Genomic DNA, 25,952 nt, shown 5'->3' with positions numbered 1-25,952 from the left:
GGGTGTCCATACCCTTTATTCAGCTCCCTGCAGCTCGTTGAGTCCCCCTAAGCACACTCCTCGAGTTTGAAGTCGATCGGACGAACGGTTCTCAAGATAAACCACTTTCTGTGTGGCCAATAGGTGGCGCTATGCCGAATTGCACAAAAACAGGGCACTGCACTGCACAATAGGGCACACTCCCAAAGTTTGAAGTCGATCCGACCAACGGTTCTCGATGGCATGCAGCAGTGGTGTTGCCCTAGAGCAGAGGTTCTCAAATGTTTTTCAGCCAAGGACCCCTTATAAGATAACCCACCCCCCCCCACCCCCCCACCCCCCTAATTCAATCTCAAGGACTTGATGTTGACTTAGTTAACAACCCTGTTAAAAAGTATAGGAACTTCACTCAAGGGCTTTTGGAATTGTTTATAATTCAAATGTTTATTGTTATAGAATTGCATTCATAGTTACGGGTATGGAGGTGAAACATGTGTTTTTAATAATAATAAATAATATTAAATATTATTAAATGATAATAATAATAATAATTATTATTATTATTAAAGGAACAAAATAGTCAAGTCCAAAGTCTCTCTCCCAACAACCAAACAACTATCCCCTTATGGCAAAGCGGGAAAGATGTACAGGTAGAAACAAACATGCTGGCCAAACACCCGCCCCACAGCGAGGTGGAAGCCAATGACGTGGCAGCACTTTTGGGCCCACCCCTTCAAACTGTGCATGATGCCAGGTGTGAACTGATGTACTTAGAGCTGTCCACTTGTGATCGGATCACCCAAGACACATGTTGATACCAGGTCTGAATGGGGGCTAAGCAGACTTGACACAAGGTAAGGCCTTTTATTTTTATGTTTATATGACATATGTTTTATGTCTTTACATTAACCTTTTGTACTGTTGTCACAGAGGAAGTTGGATGGGACATTGCTATTGCTACATTCAAGTCACAGGACATAATAATTGATCCCTTTAGAGAAATGGCTTGCTCCCCTCACCTCGCCGGGAGTTCAGAGGTCAGTTACAGAGCAAGGTCCTTGGAGTTGGTCGGGATTTAGTATCTTCTGCAAGAACAGAGCAGATGTTGCCAACACAAGGGCTGTGGTGGTCTCCTTATTCACACTACCTTGTTGTAACCATAGCAGTCAACTATCTAACTAAAGCAAGGAATCTGTGTGTGTGTGTGTGTGTGTGTGTGTGTGTGTGTGTGTGTGTGTGTGTGTGTGTGTGTGTGTGTGTGTGTGTGTGTGTCCGTCCTTCGCATATCAGGTTAAGGTTAAGTTTATTTCATATGGATATCACACAGCATTGGAGATGTAACATACATGTACTGTATGCACAACAACCAGATACACAGTGTTAAGTGTTTATAGCGGAACACTAATTTTCAACCCGTGTCCACAGGCGACTTTTACATTAAAATACACCCCAAAGGACACACCCAAAAAGAAACATAATCAAATATAAAACCACATGAGTAAAGCTATACATACAAATGTATTGACAAGGACGTCACTAGATGCTGGAGGCTTTTTAAGGGCAAAGAAGTCACGCCTTTTCATTAATTGCCAGATATCTTGACCAAACCATGGAGAGAGCTTCTTTTAGGGCTGCTCCTCCATGTTTTAGTGTATCTGTCAATTAATGCATTAATAGTTGTCATACAATTTTCACAGCAGGTATTCAAGGATACACACAATACAGACATATTGCACAGAGTACCACCAGAGGGCTACAGGGGTATTAAGTGTGAGAACACAGTTGTTTCTCTTTTAACCATGACTTAATACCCCTGTTAAAAACATTAAAATCATTTCAATCATGAGAGACTTGTAAGACATTTTAACAATCTTTATTGAATCAGAATAGACAGTTTGAGTATGGCGTATGACTCCATGATGTGACGCTCCTCTTGCTATGAGAGAGGGGGGCGTCAGTGCTGTATGAGATAGAAAATCCCCCCTAAGGGGATTTGTTTGCAACAGGAGTCATGACATTGGTGGTGATCTGGGGAGGTGGTGGGGTGAAGCTTTTGCTCTGGAGATGCTGGATGAATGCGGGATGCTGGCATGAGGTGAGTGATGACTGCACAAGTGTGATTTAAGCTGTGGTGATGGGGCTTTATATAGTACCAGGAGAAGGGCATTTATGATGTCATAACTGATGTCATAACTGATGTCATTTGGGAGAAGGGCATTTATGATGTCATAACTGATGTCATTTGGGCAACTGACGTCACCCTGCAAAGGTGACGTCATAGAGAAGGTGACGTCGGAGATGGTGACGTCATTTAGTGATGTCATTTGGGCTGAGGGGTATGACAGCATGGGGTGTCTACCTATGCCTTTTGGTCTTCCATGATTGAAATTCAGTCTAAGACTACACTTCAATCATGAGAGACTTGTAAGACATTTTAACAATTGTATTGAATCAGAATAGACAGTTTGAGTATGGCGTATGACTCCATGATGTGATGCTCCTCTTGCTATGAGAGAGGGGGGCGTCAGTGCTGTATGAGATAGAAAATCCCCCAAAGGAATTTAAAGTTTTTAGGAACTGGGAAAGTTCCTAAACAGGGGGGGTCATGGAGCTCGCCTGGGGTATGCTTTAGTCAGGTCATGGGCTGACAGGGGGAGATTTATGCATGCCGGGAGATGAGGGGCTGACTAGGGTTTTTAGGCAATGGCAGGGATGCATGGGAGTGGACGTGGGGGTCATGGAGCTTGCCTGGGGTATGCTTTAGTCAGGTCATGGGCTGACAGGGGGAGAGTATGCATGCCGGGAGATGAGGGGCTGACTGGGGTTTTTAAGCAATGGCAGGGATGCATGGGAGTGGATGTGGATAGCCCGGGCATGGGCGCATTTAATGAGAAATGGGAGAGTTTTGATCACCACCAACGAAGTGCTTGCTTCCTCTTTAGTCATGGAAGGAGGGATCTTTGGGCTGATAGTATGGCGTCTTGCTCTGGTTGGATGTAGGATGCATAGGCTGATGAGGACCAGCGACCCAGTTGTTGAAGGGAGGCGGAGGATACGCCCTGCATGGCTGCTGATGTGGCTGCCCCGATCCTGAACGAGTGGCTGGAATAGTTCTCTGCAGGGATGTTTGCATTTCTGGAGTGTTGTCTTGAAGTGATGGATGAACCAGGATCTCGTCATGTGATGCTGGGGAGAAATGAGGAAAAGGGGGGCCAAGGCACTATCGGGTACATTTCATATAATGCGGAGGACTGATCTGAGCCGGCAAACTGCTGCGGCCAAGTGCCAGCGAACCAGTGGCCTTGGTAGACCCCCCCACAGGGCCCGGTGTTGCCTGGAGAGCGATGGATGATCCCTGGTGCGGAAATGCCCCCAACACTGGCCACACGCTGGACGACCGGTGTGATCGAGCCGATTTGCTGGTGGATGCTAATGCGGAAGTGCTCTGGATTCTGCACGCTGGACTGACGATGGGCCGCTGGAAGCCATGGAGCCCCGGTGAAGAAAATAATGCGCTGGTGCAAGCTGGTGAAGCTTTTGCTCTGGAGATGCTGGATGAATGCGGGATGCTGGCACGAGGTGAGTGATGACTGCACAAGTGTGATTTAAGCTGTGGTGATGGGGCTTTATATAGTACCAGGAGAAGGGCATTTATGATGTCATAACTGATGTCATTTATGATGTCATAACTGATGTCATTTGGGAGAAGGGCATTTATGATGTCATAACTGATGTCATTTGGGCAACTGACGTGACGTCATAGAGAAGGTGACGTCGGAGATGGTGACGTCATTTAGTGATGTCATTTGGGCTGAGGGGTATGACAGCATGGGGTGTCTACCTATGCCTTTTGGTCTTCCATGATTGAAATTCAGTCTAAGACTACACGTTGTGTTTTCAGCTCAGTAGGTAGACTGTTCCATAGTTTTGCTCCTTTAACAGAGAAAACTGATTGTCCAAACAAGGTTTTACACATCGGGACAGGACAGTCTCTGTTTGTAGAAACCCGTGTGTTAATTCTACAGGTCTGCTGGTGTCTTACAATGTAATCATTAAAAGAGGAAGGAGCATGGCCATGCAGACATTTAAAAATAAGCTTTAGGTTTTAATAGCTGATGAAACTTTCAAAGCTGAGCATTTTGTGTTTCCCCAAGATGTGACAATGGTGCCACCTCATTGGTTTTTTGTCCATGATTTTTATTGTCTGATTATATAAAGATACGATGGGTTTTATAGTTGTTTGTGAGGCTTGTGACCAGATGGTGATGCAGTATGATAGGTGTGAAAATATCATAGCATGCATGTAAAGCTGGGCTGTACAGAGTGTCAGACACTTTCTAATTAGTTTAAAGCAGATGATGTTTGATTTGACTTTTTTTCTAATATTGGTTATTTGTTTGTCAAACCTTAGGTGGGAGTCTATTCTTAACTCATTGAGTGCCAAGGACGGACATGTTCGTCATTTCAAATAGTAACGTAGAGTGCCAAGGACGGACATGTTCGTCAATTGCGTTTTTTGACGGTGGGGCGTCGATCAAAGCCTTCTGCCTCTGATGTACAAATATTATAGCTATTGGATGTGTCTAACCTATTTTACAGAACCCTTAGGTGGCGACAGTGCTCTCCACATAACAGAAAGGCAAGGAAAAAACAAAGAAGAAGTCGTTATGGAAACGGAAATCGCATCGCATCCGTATGCATCGATATGCTGAAGCACGTTACTGCAGCTGTGCCTGCAGCAGCCAATCTGCTCCCACAATTGAGCCGCTCCGTGTCGGTTGCGACAGTACATCCGCACATCCACACCGTGGAGTTGTTATTATTCTCAACTGGAAGCATCGTTGCCGGTGACAAACACACGCGGAACGCTGTAAAAAAGCAGGATGTCAAGCACCCTTCACTGTGCGCACAGCAAACTCAGCAGAGAGCCACCACAGACAGGAGGAGGAGTGTGCAGTTGAGGCGAGGCGAGGCGAGGCGGGGCGGGGCGGGGCGGGGGGGGGGGAGGGGGCACGCAGAGCAGCACACACACAACACCCAGACAGACCCAGGCAGCAGGACAGGATTGACAAACGCAAGCCAGAATATCCGATGCCCACCAGCAGCAAATCAAGACCAGCAAGAAGCTGCAACCTGCAGCGCACGCAGGGGCCAGCGCTGCTGGTTGTAGCTAAAAAATATTATTCTGCCAAACAGAATTCCCTGCCCTTCACTGTTTTATTGAAGGAAATTATTTTTGAGGTGTGACTACATTAGAAAAGATTAGCTTCAGAGTCAGTGATGTGCTTGAAATGTTTAATTTCACAAAAGGCCAATTATCTCAGCTTCTAGAAAAAAATTTATGTTTTTGGATGAATCAAGCTATCTTCTCCGGCTCATAACTAAAGAACGGAAAATGGGATCAATAAACTTTTTTTTGCAGATGATAGAATAGAGTCTCATCGTTCTTTGTGCGTGTTCAGTGTTTACATAGTAATATCACACAATATTCTGTGGGCCTCGAGAAATCACTGAAAACGCTCTGAAACTCTGGCACTGGGAGCATCCGTCCTCCAAAAGTGGCTGGCACTCAATGAGTTAACAATTATTATTACTATTATTCCCAGGTATTTGACATTATCAACCTCATGGATATCTTAATTTTGTATTTTTACCAGAAAGCTCTCATTTTGGTTTCGTTTACGTTTTGAAACGCAGATTGAAACTGTTTTTTTAACATTCAATGTTAAGTGAGACGTTTCAAGCCATTGTAATACAGAGTTTAAGGATTCAGCGAGCTGGACAGCGGCCTTGCAAGATGTTCTAGCAGATGTATATATGACCGTATCATCGGCGTACATTTGACAGCCAACACCAGGACAACTCTCGGTAGGTCGTTGATATATATATGCTGAAAAGCAAAGGTCCTAGCACCCACCGCTGGGGTATCCCCATGCTATTGGCCCGGAGGGTGGACTTTTCCCCATTGACTCGGACACATTGGACTCTTCCCCTGAGGTATGAGTCAAACCATTGTGAGGCATGATCAGAGAATTGGAAGTTGGAGAGTTTGGCTAAGAGCACACTGTGGTTAACAGTATCAAAGGCCATTTTTAAGTCTAGGAAGACCGCTCGAGAACCCTTCGTCCGATCGACTTCACACTTGGCAGGTGTGTTGCCGGGGACGTCACGTGCCCTTGTCGGGTTTGGTGCCATTTGAACACATTCAATATTAGTAAACTGGTAACACTTTACAATACGGTTCACTAAAATATGGGTTAGTTAACGCTTAGTAAGAGTTAACTAACCATTAATTAACAGTTAACGAATGTGTCTAGTAATAATTTACTAATGGTGTTCATGTTAACTAGGTATTCATTTATAGCCGACATGATTTAATAGTTTGGATTAGTTAATGGTTAGGGTGAGCGTTAGGTTTAGAGTTAGTAAAACTAATCAAAAGAGCTAGCTAATGTTGCAGAGTTGATGCCATGTTTGTTGAATGCACAATGCTGAGAACAGCGGAAGGAGTGCCGACACGTTTGGCAGCAGAATCAACCAAGGGGCCGTAAACTGCGCTTCAAGCTCAGTTGAGTCTGACTGGTGACGTTTCTGTCTGGATGTAAACCATATACTGTACAAGCCAAGCAATCGGCCAGTTTGAATGGGCACGGTCTGTGAGTGAGTGAGTCTGTAGCCGTGTTCAGACCTGGTATTAACATGGGCGAAAGTACAGGGGTGAACGCACTCAATGTGTGTATGTGTGTATTTGTACATGTGAAGCATTTTGAACTGAGTTTTAAAAAGTACGATACGAATCAAAAACGTCCTTGAATGCTACTCCTGCAACTGTAGATGCTGTAATATTCACCATACCAGTGTCTCTGCCTTGTATTCCTCACTGCTCTTCTCCTTGACCCTACCAACACAGCATAGAAGAAATCCACTGCCTCTCAAAATACTAAATAACATATTTGGGAGGGCTCATTTAGGTAAATAATTCCATATTATTGTATCTTTTTTCAGCTTATTGAAAATGTCCGTGCCAAAGAATAACTGCCAAAACAACAACCAGAAGACAGGAAACACCACAGAGGGCCCAGGGAAGGTTAGTGGGCCAAGATGACTGCTTTCTGTTTGAATTCATAGAAGTCAAATATGAACCTTCTTAAACCTTCAATTTGCAGACAAGGTAGAAAAGACCCAAACGCATCAGACACGCTCAATCTCACAACATCTTTTGCGTTACATCCTGGGTGGGACATGATTGGCTCAAGGACACTGATTGCCGAACCTGTATGAAGGGTGTTATTATATTGTTATTATGTCACCATGATTCCTTATTTAAAAAATGCTATTTATTTCTTTGGAAAAGAGGTGGGAAAAACTAATTTGTAAAATCAAACTGGCACTGCTGATGTTGTACCATCCATCATTGTGTTAAAGTACGTATCAAATGATACTTAAACATTTTAGAATGACTCTTGTCTTTCAGCCGCCTCGTATCACAGTCTGCCTAGTGAGCGCCGCCTTCTTTGGTGCCTTTGGGTCATCGTTTCTCTATGGATATAATCTGTCAGTCGTCAACGCTCCCGCTCAGGTGAGTCATACTATTAGCTAACTAGCCATGTGTGTTGTTTAGAGTTAGTTTTACTAGCACTATGGAACATGTATTATGCATACATGTAAGGTTGATTCATCATAAGGTTGAAACATTTCAGTAATAATGAAAATTCAACTGTAGTATTAAAGTTCAGACTCAAAACACATGCTGATGGACAGCTCCTTTCATCGTTAAAATAAAGTGTTCTGAGAACAGATTATTTTGCCTCTGTACTGTTTACGGTCAGATGTGCGCCGCAAATCTTTATTTTATTTTCAAGTGGGCCATGAGTAGGGTTGGGTACCGAAACAAGGTACCAATATGGTACCGGTACTTTTACAACCAATACTACCGGTACCAAATTGCAACCCAGATTTAGGTGCCTCATTTAGGTGCCATGCCCGAGCTGCTGAGTGAATTATCCGCCCTCCGGTGCTCCGAAACGGGCGCTGCACGCACCTTCACTAACATTCTCTAGGGCATAACACATACAATTATTGTTTGAAATCCTCTAGCCTCTTTAAATAAAAAATAGGTTTAAATATGCTTTAACTTTTTTTTTAAGTACCGTTTCAGGCACCGTTTAGGCACTGGTACCATTTTAGAAGTATCGTTTTAGCACCGGTATCGAAAAATATGAAACGATACCCATCCCTAGCCATGAGTGGGAAAAGGGAACCGCTGGTTTACAACAATAATGTCCCTTGTCTCTTTCTGTAGTACGCAATGAACTTTATCAACAAGACATGGATTGAGAGGTACGGGACACCTGTTGGAACTGAGACAGTCACTTTACTGTGGTCCATAAATGTCTCCATAATGGCTATCGGGGGACTACTTGGAGCAATTGTTGTCAAATTTCTTGTCAAAGCCCTCGGAAGGTAAGTTACCCTGAAGACATTTCCACCTTAATGTTGGGTCTAAGGTGACAACTTCTATGAGAGACCAGTAATGTACTTTTCATAGGTCTTAAAATTGCAATTTTCTTAAGACAGGAAAATATAGAAGCCATGGCCACACACATAGGCTACACTTCATCAGTGATGTCATCAGTGACATCATTATTGCCAAAGTTTTCTCATGACATTACTGATGACGTCATAGACATTGTGACATCATCAGTGGGATAAAAAATTTAAACAGACAGAGCCCACTTTCTCACTTTTTCCCCTATCCTCTTTTTCTGTCACTGTAGGAGAGGCACCTTGCTCGCCAACAACTGCTTTTCACTGCTGTCTGCTGTGTTGCAAGGCTGTGGGGAGAGCGCTCACTCTTTTGAAATGCTCATCATTGGCCGTTTCATAACAGGGATAAACATTGGTGAGAATTTATTCTGCTAATGCTGTGGACTATTTTTAATGGCATATTTAACCAGGTAAATTGACTGAAAAGAACAGGTTTGTATTTATAGCAATGACCTGGGGGATTGAGAGGGAGCAGTTCACATAATGAATGCATACAGTACACACATTTAGCAGTTGGGTAGTTTGCTCAAGGCGGAACTCAGAGAATATTGTTTGGCCCACCATCCAGATTTATCCCAGTTTCTTCCCATGCAGAGATGCATGGGAAGTAACTAAGGGACTGTCATGTGGGGTGGGGTGGGGTAAATACATATTTAATAAAAAACAACAACATTTAGATTATTTTCTCTCTGCCCTCACATGTAAAAAACAATCTGCACTCCCCCACCCAGTTCAGTCTTTTATAATTAACTTAGTTTGTTTGAAATAAAACAGCAATATTAACTTTTTGTTTGAAATTGTATTCCTGTATGCGCAGCAGCCAGGGCAGCATTGTTTCATGTGATTTGTTATAGAAAATATAGCCTATATGCACGGCAGATATTGATTTGGTTCCTGTTACAATTATGATTTAATGAGCCGTGCGGCGGCTCTGGACAGATATCACCGATCATAGTATAGTGGCATTTTAATCCAGGGACGGCGCTACACCGCGGCAAGGGGGGGCTATAGCCCCTTCACAAATCTGCCAAGCCCCAGTTAAGCCCCCTCAAACATTTTAGACAATAACTTGATCCAGGAAAGACACCAACATGGTGATATCAGGAGGTGCATCAGAACAGAGACAACTGCACTCACCACTCAGCCACACAGTCAGACCCATAGAGCTCATAGAGTTGAATCGGTACTTCTAATTTTTACACAATTAACTGTACTTCTACTTAAGTAAAGAAAGTGTGTACTTTTCCCTTCTCTGGTCACTTGTTGTATTCAAACAAGTGACCTTCAAATCAGAAATTCTGTTCTTTATCCTTGGAAGGTGATCATACAAATGATCACCATCCTGGCTGTTTAAACAGGGAGAAACCGCACATCTGAGTAATGTTTTTTCTGTTCCTGTCCATAGGTATTTCTCTCAGTGCTTTACCCATGTACCTGGGAGAGATTTCTCCAACACATATCCGAGGCTCTATAACCATGTTCAATTCGGTCCTGATTAACCTGGGTGTGTTCATTGGACAGATAGTGGGCCTTCCAGAGGTACTGGGCCAGGTGAGTGGAGTGGAGAATTAGGGGGAGATGGCTGTTTGCTCAAGTGACATCACTGATGACATCACAATCATGACTGCCCCCGCCACAGACATGCCCACCCACCCAGATTCTTCTTTTCTGCCCTTAAGGCTATGACCATAACCCTGGTTATGCTTAATATGGCTATGGGAAGCACCCCTACAGAAGCCTTATTTCACTACGTCAATCCTGATTGGCCAGTAGAACATGTCGCTCCACGCAATGTAACCCTGCACAATGTAACTCTGTAACCCTATAGCCACTTCTTAACATGCAGTGGAATCCGTATTATAACCCGCTCCTAGCCGGTTGGCCTGCATGTTAAACAACAATTAGCCGGCCTACGCGCACTCCCGCAAGTCCGCATCATATTCATCTCGGTCGCCGATGTAGGATCCGGATTAGCGCAAAAGCAGCTGCTGTTTAACTCTGGCAGCTCATGATCCTGATCATGTAGGCTAGCTGTTATGTGGGCGGGTGGTGGCACTTCACGTTCACGTAGTTTATTAATTAATGAATCGTTCGGGCAATCGCTTATATCAACGAATTAAACGAGCAAACTCCCGGTTTCCTCAAGTGCTGCAAAAACGGCTTGAATTGTTTGTAGAGGGATCCCAACGCGCTTCAGCTATGCAGGCAGGCAGGTCCGGTGCATCAGGAGGGACGCTTACTGCTGCGCTGCTTGCTTGCTCCCATGTCAGAAAAAGCCTAACTTTTGTGGGGAGAAATACATTGAAAACTAGTCAGATATGACTTGAATGCCACTTGTAAAATAAATCACCCACAGTGATTGACGACGGTCCGACCACTATTTTGACTGGGCGGCTTTATGTAGCCTAACAAAGGCGGAAGCGCTCATTTTTGGCACATTGCCACCCCTCGTGGTCGGAATGGACTCCGTTAAAACGGCATGTTTTTGAAGTCTCCAGATTTGTCGCTAACGTTAGTCTCTTCTGAGAAGTTTTTTCGAGTTGGATGCAGCCAATTCTATTGTGTGAGGCAGCCATTTGAGGCAGGCAGTGTTGTGTGACTGTGCGTCCACACTGCGGAGAGGATAGGAGCTGAATGACTGATAGCCTATATCGAGACATATAGGCCTAGCCTAACTTTTGTGGGGAGAAATAAATTTAAAACTAGTCAGATATGACTTGAATGCCACTTGTAAAATAAATCACCCACAGTGATTGACGACGGTGCGACCACTATTTTGACCTCTGTTAAAATGGCATGTTTTTGAATGTAGTTTGGTTACAAATTCGCTAAAGCTGTTTCCTATCACAAAAAAACGGCTCATATCCAGTTGTTTCTAAACAAAGACCCCTCATGTTTAAAAAGGTAAAACCGGAAAATATCCTGTTCTGGCCAGTCAGACATGATCCGACTTCATGTTTAAAAGCCACTTATGTAACCCTGAGCGCAAGAGTGACACAGCATTATGATAAGCCACCTCTTCTCGCCCGCCCAAGCAAGAAGGGTTGTCTGGGGAGACACCTCGCTCATATTAATCATTGAACCGGGGTTATGGTCATAACATATGTTATGTCATTTATAAAGTTATATGACACCCAACAGAGCCCTATGGTGGCTCACTGCCTTTGATTCCCCCACCAACCTGCATGCACTTCAAACCCATCAACCAATGGGGTGACACCAGCCCTATAAATGCAGACACCGGTCAATTCAGCGACACAGTAGAGCGGCTCCGATAAGGGTGATATAATTAAATAATGAGTAATGACATAACCTACATTATTATTATATTTCCCACCATCTGTCGCCCTCTGGTGGCTCATTGCCATCAGTTAAGTTTTGAACAAGTTGTGCGTTTGTGGTTACAGGAGTCCAGGTGGAACTGGATGTTTGCTTTGATTGCACTTCCTGCGCTGCTGCAGCTGAGTGTGCTGTCCTTCCTCCCTGAGAGTCCTCGCTACCTGCTGATGGAGAAGAAGGATACGGCTGGTGCAGAAAAAGGTACCACCTTTTCTAGAAGTAATCAACTGCAAATGTATAATTGAGAATGAGTCTATTCATAAGATACTGTAGCAGCAGTGATGCCTCTTTAGCAGCTGGAGTATGAACACTGATAGAAATAAGCTGATGAAAAAGACTGGTCAGTCTCTGACTCTAGCTCAGTGAGATAAACAGGTGATTGGTGTGTAGCTGGTTACTGGTTCAAATCCCACCTGCTTCACTCCCCCCCCCCCCCCCAATATTTTATTTTAACTTTTTTAGAACAATATATTATGTACAGGACAAACGAACAGGCTCAGACACTGGAAAAGAAAAGAAAAAAGAAGAAGGACAAAAAACATACATGATCAACATTCAACATTACAATGTGCTGCTACCAGCCGCATAAGCTGATTATATGCTTACAAAATATATTGTGCGTGGGATCCCATGCAAGGGGTCCACAAGAAATCAGCCGGGCGAGTCACGCGTCACCCCTAACACCAGTCACTCATTCCCCAACCTCGTCAAAGTAGGCCAAAAACGGGTCCCAGATAATCGAGAATCTTCCAATTGAGTTGGCTCTCAGGAACCCGCGTCTTTCATCCGTATAACAGAGATCATGCCCATCAGCCATGCCTGAAAAGAAGGTGAAGTGGATGACTTCGATTCCTTCAGAATGAGTCTTTTGGCGACAGTTGTCCCCTGTGTCAGAGATTGTTGAACAGCTGTAGTAAAGTAACGTAAAGACTCCAAGCAACCGAAGATAGCAAGCTCTGCCACCGGCTGCAGGGTTATTTTGTAGGCCTATTTTGGCCCAGAATCGCGTTAGTGAAGGACAGAACCAGAAGGCATGAGATAGTGTGCCTTCTGACACCTGACACCTTCACACAGTGGTGAGACAGAGGGGAAGATCTTGTATAATTTATGTTTGGAATAGGGAAGACGGTGAGCAACTTTAAATTAGATCAGCTGGTGTCTGCTATTAACTGAGCAGAATTGTACCACAGACTCCTTTTCCATATAATGTCAGATAAATCAATACCAAGTTCCCCCTGCCACGTTTCTCTAATACTCTCAGTAGAGGCTGTGGTGCAGTTGGCAATCAGACATATAAATCTGGAGATGAGATGCCTGGAGTCGGGTGCGGGGACCCGAAATCCTACATTTCCCACAATGCACTGGGCTCGCGTGGCCTTCGTTTCCACGCCCACCCCTCAGGCATTTGGCTGATATCAAACTCCAGTAGGTGGCGGTAATGCACATATATGCTTGCCAACCGCCATAAAAGTCAAAGAAGAAGAAGAAGAAGAAGGCTTCGACATAAAAACATTTAGTAGAACAAGAAAAAATCAAAAATAAAATTGCCTCCAAATTGCACCAAATTTAAACCGAAGTATATATGTCGGGAGATGTCTTCATAAAAAAAATTTCATGCATTTTAAGGCATTTTCCAAGGAGTTACGCGCATCTGATGTTGTAACTATTTCATGTAAAAATGTGTAAAAACGGGTACATTGCTCAGCGTTGATTTCCTTACTTCAACGCACCTACTACTAGATGTAAAATTTGACAAGCTTTCCAATGCCGCCAGTCCCGTGTCTGTACGTGCTTCCGTTCCCGAGATATGGTCTCTTTGCAAGGAGCTATGGGAAGCTAATATTAGCTACCGTAGGCTAAGCGGTGGAAAAAGATGGCTGCCTTTTGTTTTTCTTCAAGACCTCTGAAGGGGCGTGGAGGACCTCTAGAGGCGGGACCATTGCGGCACAGGCCCACAACACTGTAGTTCATAGGTGCTCGACTTCCGCAAGGCTGGACTTGTCGCCCCGACGCGTTTTGCGTCAGAGCGTCATGGAAATAATGTGAGAGATGGTTGATATCTCTGGCAGTGAACAACCAATTTCAAAAATTTCAACGGATTCGAAAACCTTAGGGGCGTGAGATTTAATATATATTCATATTCCCCACGGGAAAGCCGTCCTTTAAGGAAGTTTTTCTCAGGCTTGTCACTCTTTCCTCTGGCTGTCACTGTTCAAAAGTGACTAACGGCCGGTTCACACACACGCTTTGCGCGACGCCTTGCGCATATGCTTTAATCGACGCCTACGCATATAGGCATTGCTTCATGCAGCCTGGCGCCTATTTTCGTTCACACAGGACGCCACGCTCTGCGCTACGCTGAACACATGAGCAGCGTTTTTTTTACACTTTTCAGATCTGATTTATAGCATGGGTGAGTCCTCTTTTTTATTGTAATGTGCAAGTGAGGATGTCTGTCTATTTCCTGGCCCGCTGTAATTGTTATTTTCCCTCGGGTAATCATGTGACTATGAGTCATCAACACCATGAGTGAAACTTGCATTGAGACAGGGGGGGTATATATACATCTGACAGAAAAGACGTTAATAGAGGAACACATGAAGGACAGCTCTCCTCTGCTACTATGCTCCACCCTCCCTTTTGGGCAAACTCGGTAGAAAATATGGCCCAAGTCCACCAGAAACAACAGCCAGCTTGACAGTTCAGCGCGCCTAGAGCTGAAAAATAGAACAGACGCCTAAACGATAAATGCAGCGCAGCGTAGGCACAGCGCGAGCGTGGCTTCAGCACAGCGTGGCAGCGGTATGTGTGAACGCTCTCGTCTGTTAACAAGGACGCCTAAATTTTAGGCGTTGCTTAGGCGTTGCTTTAAGCGTCGCTCTAGGCGTGTGTGTGAACCCGGCGTAAGGCTCGAAACCACAAGCTCAAAAGTGACTGAGGTTTGAATCCACAAGCTCAAACATGATGGCAGCAACCCAACTCTCAGAGCTTTTCAGTCTTTCGTCTAGGTGTCCACTTTCAAAACTCTACCTGACTGAGGCTTGAACCCACACACTCAAAAACCATCATCAGCTGTCAAACTCTGAGTCTCACAAGTTCAAATCATTTCTGTCCGAGCTTTTCAGTCTTCACTCGGGAAGTTCTTCAAAGTCAAAGCTTTCACTGAGGCTCAAAGCCCAAACTGTGGTGTGGCCATAGGTGTCATTCACAATGGGGACATGTCCCCACCACTTTTCAACACAAAGTGACGCCCTTGTGTACTCAGATGTCAAATATGGTTCTGACAGATGGATATTATTACTGTCTGCACTGATGATGACATGCAAGCCCTACTTGAAAACTCCTGAGTGAGTGAGGTGTGTAGAGTCTCTCTTTTAAAGTGAAATAACTTTTATGTTAAAATCTAAACAACATGACTTAGAAGTGGATAGAAAAGAAACCATGATAACTTGTGATTGTTCTGTGTTTGAGGCAGCCTTCAGAAGGTTCCTGGGGAAGGAGGATGTGACCTCAGAGCTGGCAGAGGTCCAGGCAGAGAGCCAGGCCCAGAACCTGCAGATCATCTCCATGCTGGGGCTACTGAGGGACAGAGCTGTCCGCTGGCAGATCATCACTGTGATCGTCACCATGACCTGCTTCCAGCTGAATGGCGCCTCTGCTGTGAGGCTCCATACATACAGAGAGGAAGTCTTAATCAGGGGAAATGCAGATTGGTTTCTACTGTATATGCTTGGGGACCTAAGGGTCAGGTAGTGAGCATCTATATACTGTATACTGTATAAAATATATACAGAGTACCGTAAATTCCGCACTATAAGCCGCACCGGAGTATAAGCCGCACCTGCAAAATTGCCTGTTTGTTACATATATAAGCCGCACCGGACTATAAGCCGCGGGTGTTTTAATGTTTTTTTTTTTTTTTTTTTTTTGTGTTTTAATGTTTAATTACCATATGTAAGGGTTCATGCACAGAGGGGATTGTCGGGAAAGAGATGGCTGTTTGAGGAAGCTCCCATTTATTAACATTTCAACAAAACAACATAACACAACACCACCTGTGTTTTTTTTTACAGTGCACACAGTGTCCGCGGTGTGGTGAAAAGAGGGCAAGAGAGGAAATTAAAACAGAAGTGGATTTATAGTTAGAAAGAGTGCTAAAAAAGAGATTTTTTTTTTTTTTTTGGAAAAAATCCATAGATAAGCCGCACCGGACTATAAGCCGCAGGGGCCAAAAAAGCCCAAAAAACGGGGAAAAAGCCGCGGCTTATAGTCCGGAATTTACGGTATATGGGCTTTGTTTGTTTCAAGTTCTGTGTTCGGCCACAGGCTTTCACATCCTGAAACCCTCAGGGTGTGTAAAGGGCACCCGTGCGGGTGACCTGATCGAGCCGGATCTTTTAATTAGGCTAATTAGCTAATGATATAATGTCATCAGTGATGATGTCAAAAGTGATGTCATAAGGGCGCGCGCGCACACACACACACACACACACACACACACACACACGGAGGCATTGTGACAAGACTGACACACACACACACACACAGATGCAATAACATTTAGTGAGCAACACACACACACACACACACACACACACACACACCCACACACGCGCCAATAGGGCAGGCGAGGCCACGCAGCAGCTGAGCTACCGGCGGGTCTTAAAAGCCTCAATGGAGGGGAACTATGTAGGTCTACTTTGCCTTTTCTTGTGCTCCCTGCAGAATCTCTTGCATGCTGCTTTGGGGAGCATACTAAAGAGCAGATTCTGTCAAATTGAACTGTATGACCATTTGGACCAGTTAGTCACTAACTTGTTGTCAATTTGGCCAATCAGAAGTAGTGTGACATTACTTCTGACAGGTGGAGAGGACTAGCCTGGTAAACCATCCGGTCACGTGAACTCACAACTGTAATGAACTGTTGTTGACTCTTGTATTTTCAGCTTGTATCATACGCCAACATAGTCCTAACTGATGCTGGCATCCCGGACAGTTTGGTCACCTACATTACTTTGAGCATTGGCGGCATAATATTCATTTTTGGTCTTATCTCTGTGAGTATGACAATGTTACAAGCACCTAGAACACCAGTTTTAGCCCTAATTAGCAAAGAATACTACTTACGGTATATATAATAACACCATGGGGAAATATTTTCAGGGGGAAGGTGGATATGTACACACACACACACACACGCCCGCGCGCACACACAAAAGCACATAACTTCCAAACAGATTCAAGCAATGCCATGAAACTTTGTGTGAAATTTGTGTTTATCAGCAGACTGAAGTACCCCATTATTGGCCCAATCAAACAATAGGGGAGCTAATTTCCTATAGACAAGTTTCCTGGGCCGTTCCTAGGGCGGCGCCATAGCAGCCTTTCGTGTCGCCGGCTTCCGTTTAAGTCCACATTACGTCCACAGCAGCGAGCACATCAGAAGGCAGCAGCCGAAATATCCAAACTTTTTTACAACGATCGATAACATCAGCTACACTAACGTTAGCAGACGTTATTAACAATGGGTTATTCTGGAACACATTGTGCAGTGCGTGGCTGTCACAAAACACAGTGCGCGTTTCCATCCACTGCTATTTTGCGAATTATAGAGCTGACAATCACCTCGTGTTTGAGGCTGTCTGAGCTGCTGATCAGCTGCTAGACCCGATATACAGCTCTGTTAAACACATCTAACGTTATTAATTTAAAGTTTCTTGATGATCTACAAGTAGACAAAGGTAGCCTACCATAACGCCATTTCTGGATTACCAGGTGCGACTCGGCAAACTAACGTTATAATCCCAACCCGATCTCCCAATTTTTTTTTTAAATAGCAACGTTTGTGGACCAACGTTGCTATGTTACAATTTCGTCTCCGAAATTGTAAAATGGTAATCCACGGAGCAGATAGTAGGTGAATACAATTTCATTCAAGTCTAGAAGTGAGTCGCCTTAAAGTTAATATCCCAGTCTTCTTCTGTTTACCACGGTGGTACCATGATTTACCGTGTGTAGCCCTATTGTGTGGAGGCTACACACGGCATGTCATGTTTTGCAGTGATCAAGGCAAACTGGGTTGTTTTTGAATGGAGAGACACCTAATGTTAGTCTGGCTGACTGTGACAGAGGAGAGGACAGTAACCTAACGTTAGTCTGACTGACTGTGAGAGAGGAGAGGACTGTAACCTAACGTTAGTCTGACTGTGAGAGAGGAGAGTACTGTCACTGTAACCTAACATTAGTCTGGCTGACTGTGACAGAGGAGAGGACAGTAACCTAACATTAGTCTGACTGACTGTGAGAGAGGAGAGGACTGTAACCTAACGTTAGTCTGACTGTGAGAGAGGAGAGTACTGTCACTGTAACCTAACGTTAGTCTGACTGACTGTGACAGAGGAGAGGACAGTAACATAACGTTAGTCTGACTGACTGTGAGAGAGGAGAGGACTGTAACCTAACGTTAGTCTGACTGTGAGAGAGGAGAGTACTGTCACTGTAACCTAACATTAGTCTGACTGACTGTGACAGAGGAGAGGACAGTAACATAACGTTAGTCTGACTGACTGTGAGAGAGGAGAGGACTGTAACCTAACGTTAGTCTGACTGTGAGAGAGGAGAGTACTGTCACTGTAACCTAACATTAGTCTGACTGACTGTGACAGAGGAGAGGACTGTAACCTAACGTTAGTCTGGCTGACGCTTCGGAGCTTTTGAGATAGTTCATCGCGTTGCCGTCCACCGCCATTGATTCCTCAAAATACGCTATAATCCTGCCTGTAGTTACGTTCGGCCATTTACACATATTATCTTCCCATGTGTCCACTGTCAACGGGTGTGGGATAGACACTCTTTCATTAGATAGGAGACTCGCAGAATGATCCCAAGTTTGCATTTTTTCGGCGGTCGCTATGGCTACTACGGTAGTACGTTACGCTTCTCCGTATCCACAAACACCGGAAGCGACAGACACGATCGCGGCCGAGTCCGGAAGCAAACCGGAAGTGCCCAGGAAACTTGTCTATTGACACACATGTCCCATGATGATGACACCCATCCTATAACCCCTGCCCCCTGTACAGCAACCATTTTAGGGCATCCTCCTACCTCAGAGTATTGGCTATCATTCCTCAGACTAAGCGTTATCAGCTCTTAGCTCGTAAATTGCATCGCGTGTGCTCTGAAACGCCTTCAGTCCTCACACAAAAACGCTGTCATTCCTACTGCAATACATGCCTCAGTTATCGCAGCTGTTAGGAATGATAGGGAGGGTTATTGTCCCTCTTCTCCTTTCTTCCTTGTTTCCTTTCCTAAACACTTTTGACTGGTTTTCATTGAGAAATGAGGTGTGGTTAAGCTGTGTGTCCAGGTGATGTCATTGAGGTGCGCACGCAGCCACGGGAGCAGATTTATGAATGAACACTGCCCAGGGGCCGGTTGCACCAACTGGTCTTACACTGGTCTTAAGCTAAGTTGGTCGTAACTTTACGACCTAACAGCAACGCCGGTTGCACCAAGACGGCTTAAGCCTTCTTTTCACTACGACCAGGCGTAACTCCTACGCCTGGTCAGGAGGAGGCGTAGAGCCTGCCTGTAACAGAGATCTCCGCGGAGACCTTTTTGACCGTCATCGTCGTAACACCGCCAGTTCACTGTCTTTGAAAGCACGACGTTAGATTATAACTAACTAGTTGTGTGGCTTAGCCTTCCAAAATGTTGCCGTTAATTTTTTAGAATGTAATACATAGAATTGGGAACGTTACATTCAATTTCATTCAGACTGTCTTTCTGGCTCAATCGTCGCCATTTTTCCCCCGGAGCGAGGGAGGGTGAGAGGAGGGAGGGTGTTTTACAGTAGTGGCTGAGAGAGCGTAGTGGCACAGTGCTCCAAGCAGGTCGCGAGGCACATTTTTTGCAACATCATCCAATCAGGGTGCATTCCCTGGCAATTCACATGGACGCGCATTGCTACGACCAGCATAGTTAAGACATACGTAGCCGTGTTGGTGCAACAGGCGTAAATCCATGGTCTTAACTAAGACCGACGTAGGAGTTACGACCAGGCATAGTTAAGACCAGTTGGTGCAACCGGCCCCAGGTGTGTGCGCGCGGCAGATTTGAATGAATGCTCGAGACGCGACACCACGCCAGAGGACCGACACACTCACACACTTCTTTTTGGACCGATACACTTATTTATTGAGAACCAGCTTTTTGCTTTACATTGAGGATCCTTCCAAACAACTTAAACTGAACTGAAACGACAAAGACGGAGCTCGCCGCTCTGGAGAGCCAAGACGGTGCTGGCGAGGCCTTGTCAGAGGTCCGCTAACGTAGTCAGCTACTACATGACATCAATCTACTACTACGGTAAGCTGACCCACCTCTTAGTGACTATTTCTCGTTTGGAAACCAGTCCTTTGTTTTGTCTGTTTCTATCCCCTCTTTTCTCCTCTTTCACATACTCCAGGTTAGGACTAGCTTGGATAGCTAAATGCTACAAACACATCTTGTCCCCTAGACTGCTAGTCCGTAACACAGCTCACTCAAACCTCTGTCAGTCATCACTCCTCACGCGAAAACGTGTGTATATATACAGTGGGGAGAACATTAGGGTTGTGCTACAACCCAGGTTTTACGAGTGAGAACGAGAGCTCTCACTAGTGCCTACAACGCTGCATACGCAGCACTATGGAAGACTGTAATTTTGCTCCAAAATTATTTTTCATTAAAACCTGACCACCCACCTTTAGGTGGCGTGGTGCCCCCCTGGGGCTGACACAGATCCACGTGACTACGTCACGTCCTGTCAGCCCAGGGATAATCACTCTAATTTCTTCCAGCCAGCTGAGATCCGACGCACCCCGTGACGCATCGACGCAGCAAGGCTGGGTAATGAGAGCTCTCGTTCTCACTCGTAAAACCTGGGTTGTAGCACAACCCTAATGTTTTACTTCGTTTCGAACTCAAGCTCTCAATAGTGCCTTAATTCAACCGACCTTGCTGCCGGGAGCACCCCACAGGGCGACCCGAAAGGCACCGGTGAACCACGGCCGTATGGCAACGTTCATGCCTGACCGTCTGACATATTAGAGTGGCAACGATACTACTTTCTTGCCACCGACAGCACCGCGTGCGCGAATTGCGAACCGGACACGTCGAGACTGTAGTACCAAACAAAAGTGTGATGAGAGGACCATGAGGCTGCGGCACACATGTCCTCCCCTGAACACCGCGCAACAACGCAGAGGATGTCGCAACACCCCGCGTAGAATGCGCCTTGATACCCTCTGGGGGTATCTTACCCACGGCAGGGTATGCCAAAGCGACCGCCTCCACTATCCAGTGTGATAAGCGATCCTTGGAAAGGAGGCCACCCTGGGCCTTCTGCCAAAGCAGACCAACAACTGGTTTGGAGTGCGTAATGAACGCGTCCTGGCCACATAGGCCGAGAGCGCCCTTACTGGGCACAGCATGTGCAAGCGTCACTCCTCACCCGAACTGAACGGCGGGCGACAGAATGCTGATAAGTCTATGACCATAGACCTAAAGCTGACATTAATATTCTTAGGTTGGTAAGCCGGGTTAGGTCACAACGTAACCCTGCGCCCATCATTCCCAAAACCATACAGGCCTGCTGCACCGAGAGGGCAATCAGGTCACCAACTCTCTTTCCTGACGACAAGGCCAGCAGCAGCGCGGTCTTTAAGACAGAAACTTTAAATCGGCGGAGTCCAAGGGCTCAAACGGATGACCCGTTAGCCCGTCCAGCACCGTAACCAGGTCCGATTTGGGAAAAAACGCACCGCGACGGAGAGCGCAGTTTACGCGCCCCCTTCATGAAGCGCGAGACCAAAGGGTACGCCCCCACGGGGCTCCCTTCAATTCCCATGTGGCAAGCAGAAATCGCGGCTACGTACACCTTAAGCGACTGCGGGGACTGACCCGCGTCAAGCAGGCTCTGAAGGAAACAGAGAACTGGTCGCACACTGCAGTTCACTGGATCCACGCCCTTACTTGCTGCATAGTGCATACCACATTATCAGGCAAGCCCTGGGCTAGCAACTGGTCCCGTTCAGGAGCCAGACTGCTAGCTTCCACCTCCCTGGGGAGGGGTGGAACACCTCCCCCTCCGCCTGGGATAGGAGATCGGCCCGTACCGGCAACGGCCAGGGCGGATCTTGCGCCAGGGAGACGAGGTCCGCAAACCATGTCTGCCTGGGCCAAAACGGACTAAAATGAGCCGGAGGCGCTGTTCCCTCACCCTGTCCAACACCTGACGGATCAGGGGGGTCGGGGGAAACGCATAGAGCCCCTCCCTCGGCCACGCGTGCGCTAGCGCGTCATGACCTAACGGGGGCTGTCCTCCTGGATCGAGCACCACAGTGGGCAGTGTGTCGCGCGCCGCGATGCAAGAGATCGACGCAGACGCGACCAAACCTGGCCCAAACCTGTTCCATCACCCGAGGGTGGAGGCACCACTCCGTATAACGGGGACTGCCTCGAGACAGCAGGTCGGTCGTAACTCAGCCGTCCTGGCAGATAGACCGCTGACACTGAAGGGAGACGGGGATACACCCACAGGTGAATCCCCGCTATGGTTCGGCGCCCCCGACCGCACACCGCCCTGTTTGTTCAGGTGGGCGATCGCTGCCATATTGTCCGAGCGAATCAGAACATGGTGCCCATGTGTGAGCCGTTGGAAGTGTTACCTCTGCAGGCTGGGGGACTGCGGAGGCAACATTCTCTTTCGAGTCTGGCCGTACGCGGACTTGTCCGGCAGTGCGATCCCCAGGAGAGCTCCCAACCGACAATGGGCCCACGGCGCCATTGCTGGTGGGCTTGTCCTGAAGCAGAGCCAGGCGAATCGCCTTCCACTCTAGCACGTTTATGTGGCGAAGCCCCCGAGCCTCCCACCGGCCGTTTGCCGAAAAATGCCCGCTAATCGCACCCCCTCCCCAGAGGGAGGCGTCTGTGCGAATCACCATCCTGAGCGGGACAGGGCCCAACCGAGTACCTCTCGAGAGGTAACGGGGGTCCGCCCCTATGGCCAGCGCCTGCCAGGCCTGACCTGTCAGAGGAACCCTGCGATGACGGTCCCCGGCCGAGTCCAGGCGAAGCCTGAGAAACCAGATTTGGACCACGGGAGCATGTGTAGCCTCCCCAGCGGGAGCACATGCAGTGCTGAGGCCATCAGGCCCAACATCACTGTGCACTGATGCACTGACACAGAGGGCACAGACCTAACATCCTTGGCTTGCTGTCCGCGCCGTGCGAGCCTGTCACTCTGGCGAAAGGTTCGCAGGAAGTCTAGCTCGAGCCCCAGGAAGGTCGCCGCCTGCGCTGGGACGAGGCAACTCTTCTGCCAGTTCACCAAAAACCCTAAGGTTTGCCGGTGATCGGTCACCACCTTGGTATGTTCCGTGGCACGGACCCTCGAGTCGGGCGCTAAGAGAACGTCGTCGAGATATAGGAAGACGCGGCTCCCCCTCGCGCAGAGGGGAGCCAAGGCTGTCTCCACGCACACCGTGAGGGTTCGCGGTCTCAAAGACATGCCGAATGGCAAGACACAGAACTCGTAAGCCTTCCCCAGGAAGGAGAACCTCAGGTATTTCCTGTGTCTCCTGACCATGTGGACATAAAAGAACGCATCTTTCAGATCCCCGGAAGTAAGAAATCCCCCTGTCTCAACTCGTTGAACAGGCGGGGAAAGAGAGCATTCGGAACGGGACTTCCTCAGCATCTTGTTGAGACTCCGAAGGTCCAATTTTGGACGCATGGAGCCGTTCTTCTTGGGCACGACAAAGTACCTGTGGTAGAAAACCCAAGCGCACATCTGCCTTGGGAACCGAGTGAATCGGCCCTTTGGCGAGGAACGAATAACCTCCTTGTGGAGTATGTCCATGGCCTCACCCCCTCCACGGCCGGATCGGGGGTCCCGTCGAACGTGGGTGTGGGCCTGGCAAACTGTAGAGCGTATCCCTTCTGGAGGGTGCACCGTAATGGGGATGGGGAACATAGATGCTCCCAGGCATCGAGCCTGTTGGACAAGATGGTCTCTTGTGGCCAAAGGAGCGGAACCCGTCATGAGCATATTGTTGGGCACCGGGACCTTTTGATCCGGTACCCTGATGGGGGGGCGGGACGTGAGAGGCTACGCCCCCCTGCCACATGGTCAGTTCCGTAGAAGCTGTGCATGCTGGGGGAGAACTTCTTACGCAAGCTCCGCCCACTGACGCGCCCCGTGGGTGTGTTGTATCGAAGTAAGCCTGTTCCCCCCTCTCTCTGCTAACAGGAAACGGGGTTACCGTGTAAGCATAGCCTGCAACGGTAAGAAGCTGGAGTGCTACACAACACTAGATACTGGCTGCACGGGAGCAAGCTAGCTATCTAGCTAACTGAAGAGCATGGCTTCTAGCTACTACTCTCGCTTAACGCGCGCCCTACACAGAGGTAGCTGGCGCCTAAAGTACTTAGCACACAGACACTAACTGCACGTGTGCACGCTAGCTATCTGCCACAAACTGGGTGTGTTACCCTGTCTGGGGACGCAGCCAGATAGCTGGAGTGCTACAAGCTAGTCCAAGCTAGCTGCACTGAGCAACTAGCTAACTACCTGTCTAGCGCCACTCCAGCCGGAGTAACGCGCGCGCTTTGACAACAAAGCCGGCGCCTAAAACACAAGCACACGGACGCTAACCACACGGGTGCAAGCTAGGCTATCCGCAAGAACCAGGCTAGCTAGCCTATTGTTCTAGTGCTACACTGTAAGCTAACAGCACGTATGCAACCTAGCCTATTACAGTTTTGAGCGCAGACCTAAGTCAGCCCTCAACGATAACGCTGCCCCAGCCGGGGGAGCGAAGCACAGCTACACGGCGGCAGCAATAACCCACTACACGGCGGTAGCAAGCAACTACACGGCGGTAGCAATAAACAGTTAACTAAGGAAGATACTCTTAGCTTTAGATGACTTGTTCCGACGCCGCCGGTGGAGAGAACAGGATCGGGTCCCCGAAGCCTGCTTTTACCTCGTTCCACGCAAACCTCTTAAGGTGGGCTAATAAGACGGAACGAGCCTAGTATCTAAAGCTATGTGAGAGCTAACTGAGAGTTACCCGCGGAGCTTCAAAAACACGTCTTCTCAGTGGCTGGAAGAAACGTAAAGTGATTATCCCTGGGCTGACAGGACGTGACGTAGTCACGTGGATCCGTGTCAGCCCCAGGGGGGCACCACGCCACCTAAAGGTGGGTGGTCAGGTTTTAATGAAAAATAATTTTGGAGCAAAATTACAGTCTTCCATAGTGCTGCGTACGCAGCGTTGTAGGCACTAGTGAGAGCTTGAGTTCGAAACAAAGTAAAACAAGTATTTGATACACTGCCGATTTTGCAGGTTTTCCCACTTACAAAGCATGTAGTCCAGGCAAAGTAACTCATTTTGGAACCAAAAAACAAACTAATTGTAAAAGAATTTTTTGCAGCTTAGATCATTTCTATGAGGTGTCCAGAACAACATACTAAAAGTCCTAAGAAATCCTAGTTGAGGAAATATGTTTATATTATATATTATATATTATTTACTAAACTACACTATATTACTTAAGATTAACAAAATAAATTAAAAAAATAATTAAGAAAAAAAAAAAAAAAAAAAAATAGAAAAAGGGGGTAGGACTAGATAAGTTTTTGAACTTCTTCCTACTCCTTTTTGAACATGGAAATCTTCATTTGAATTATGTACTGGATTTTTCTTTCTTGAAAGATATGCTTGATCATTTGATTTTGTTTGTTTTGTTTCTTGAATGTACTTAAATGTACATGTTTTTATTTGTCTTTTTTTAACAACATGTTCAAAATAAACTAAATAAACTAAACTAAACTAAAATGTCTGCCAGTAAGGCCAGACAACAATACACCCCAATGGGGCTATTTTTTTCCTTTACTCCTATCAAAATAAAACTTTATACAATGAAAGTATCCATGAAAAGTAAAATTTTTTGTATTACAAGTTTCTTTGAAAATGAATTTGAATATGCAAATGAGCTATACACTAATCGAATATAGGCTACCCAAAATATACCCGCAT

Source organism: Poromitra crassiceps (assembly GCF_964638095.1).
Source record: "Poromitra crassiceps genome assembly, chromosome: 12".
Taxonomy (NCBI): domain Eukaryota; kingdom Metazoa; phylum Chordata; class Actinopteri; order Beryciformes; family Melamphaidae; genus Poromitra; species Poromitra crassiceps.
This window is presented reverse-complemented; position numbering follows the sequence as displayed.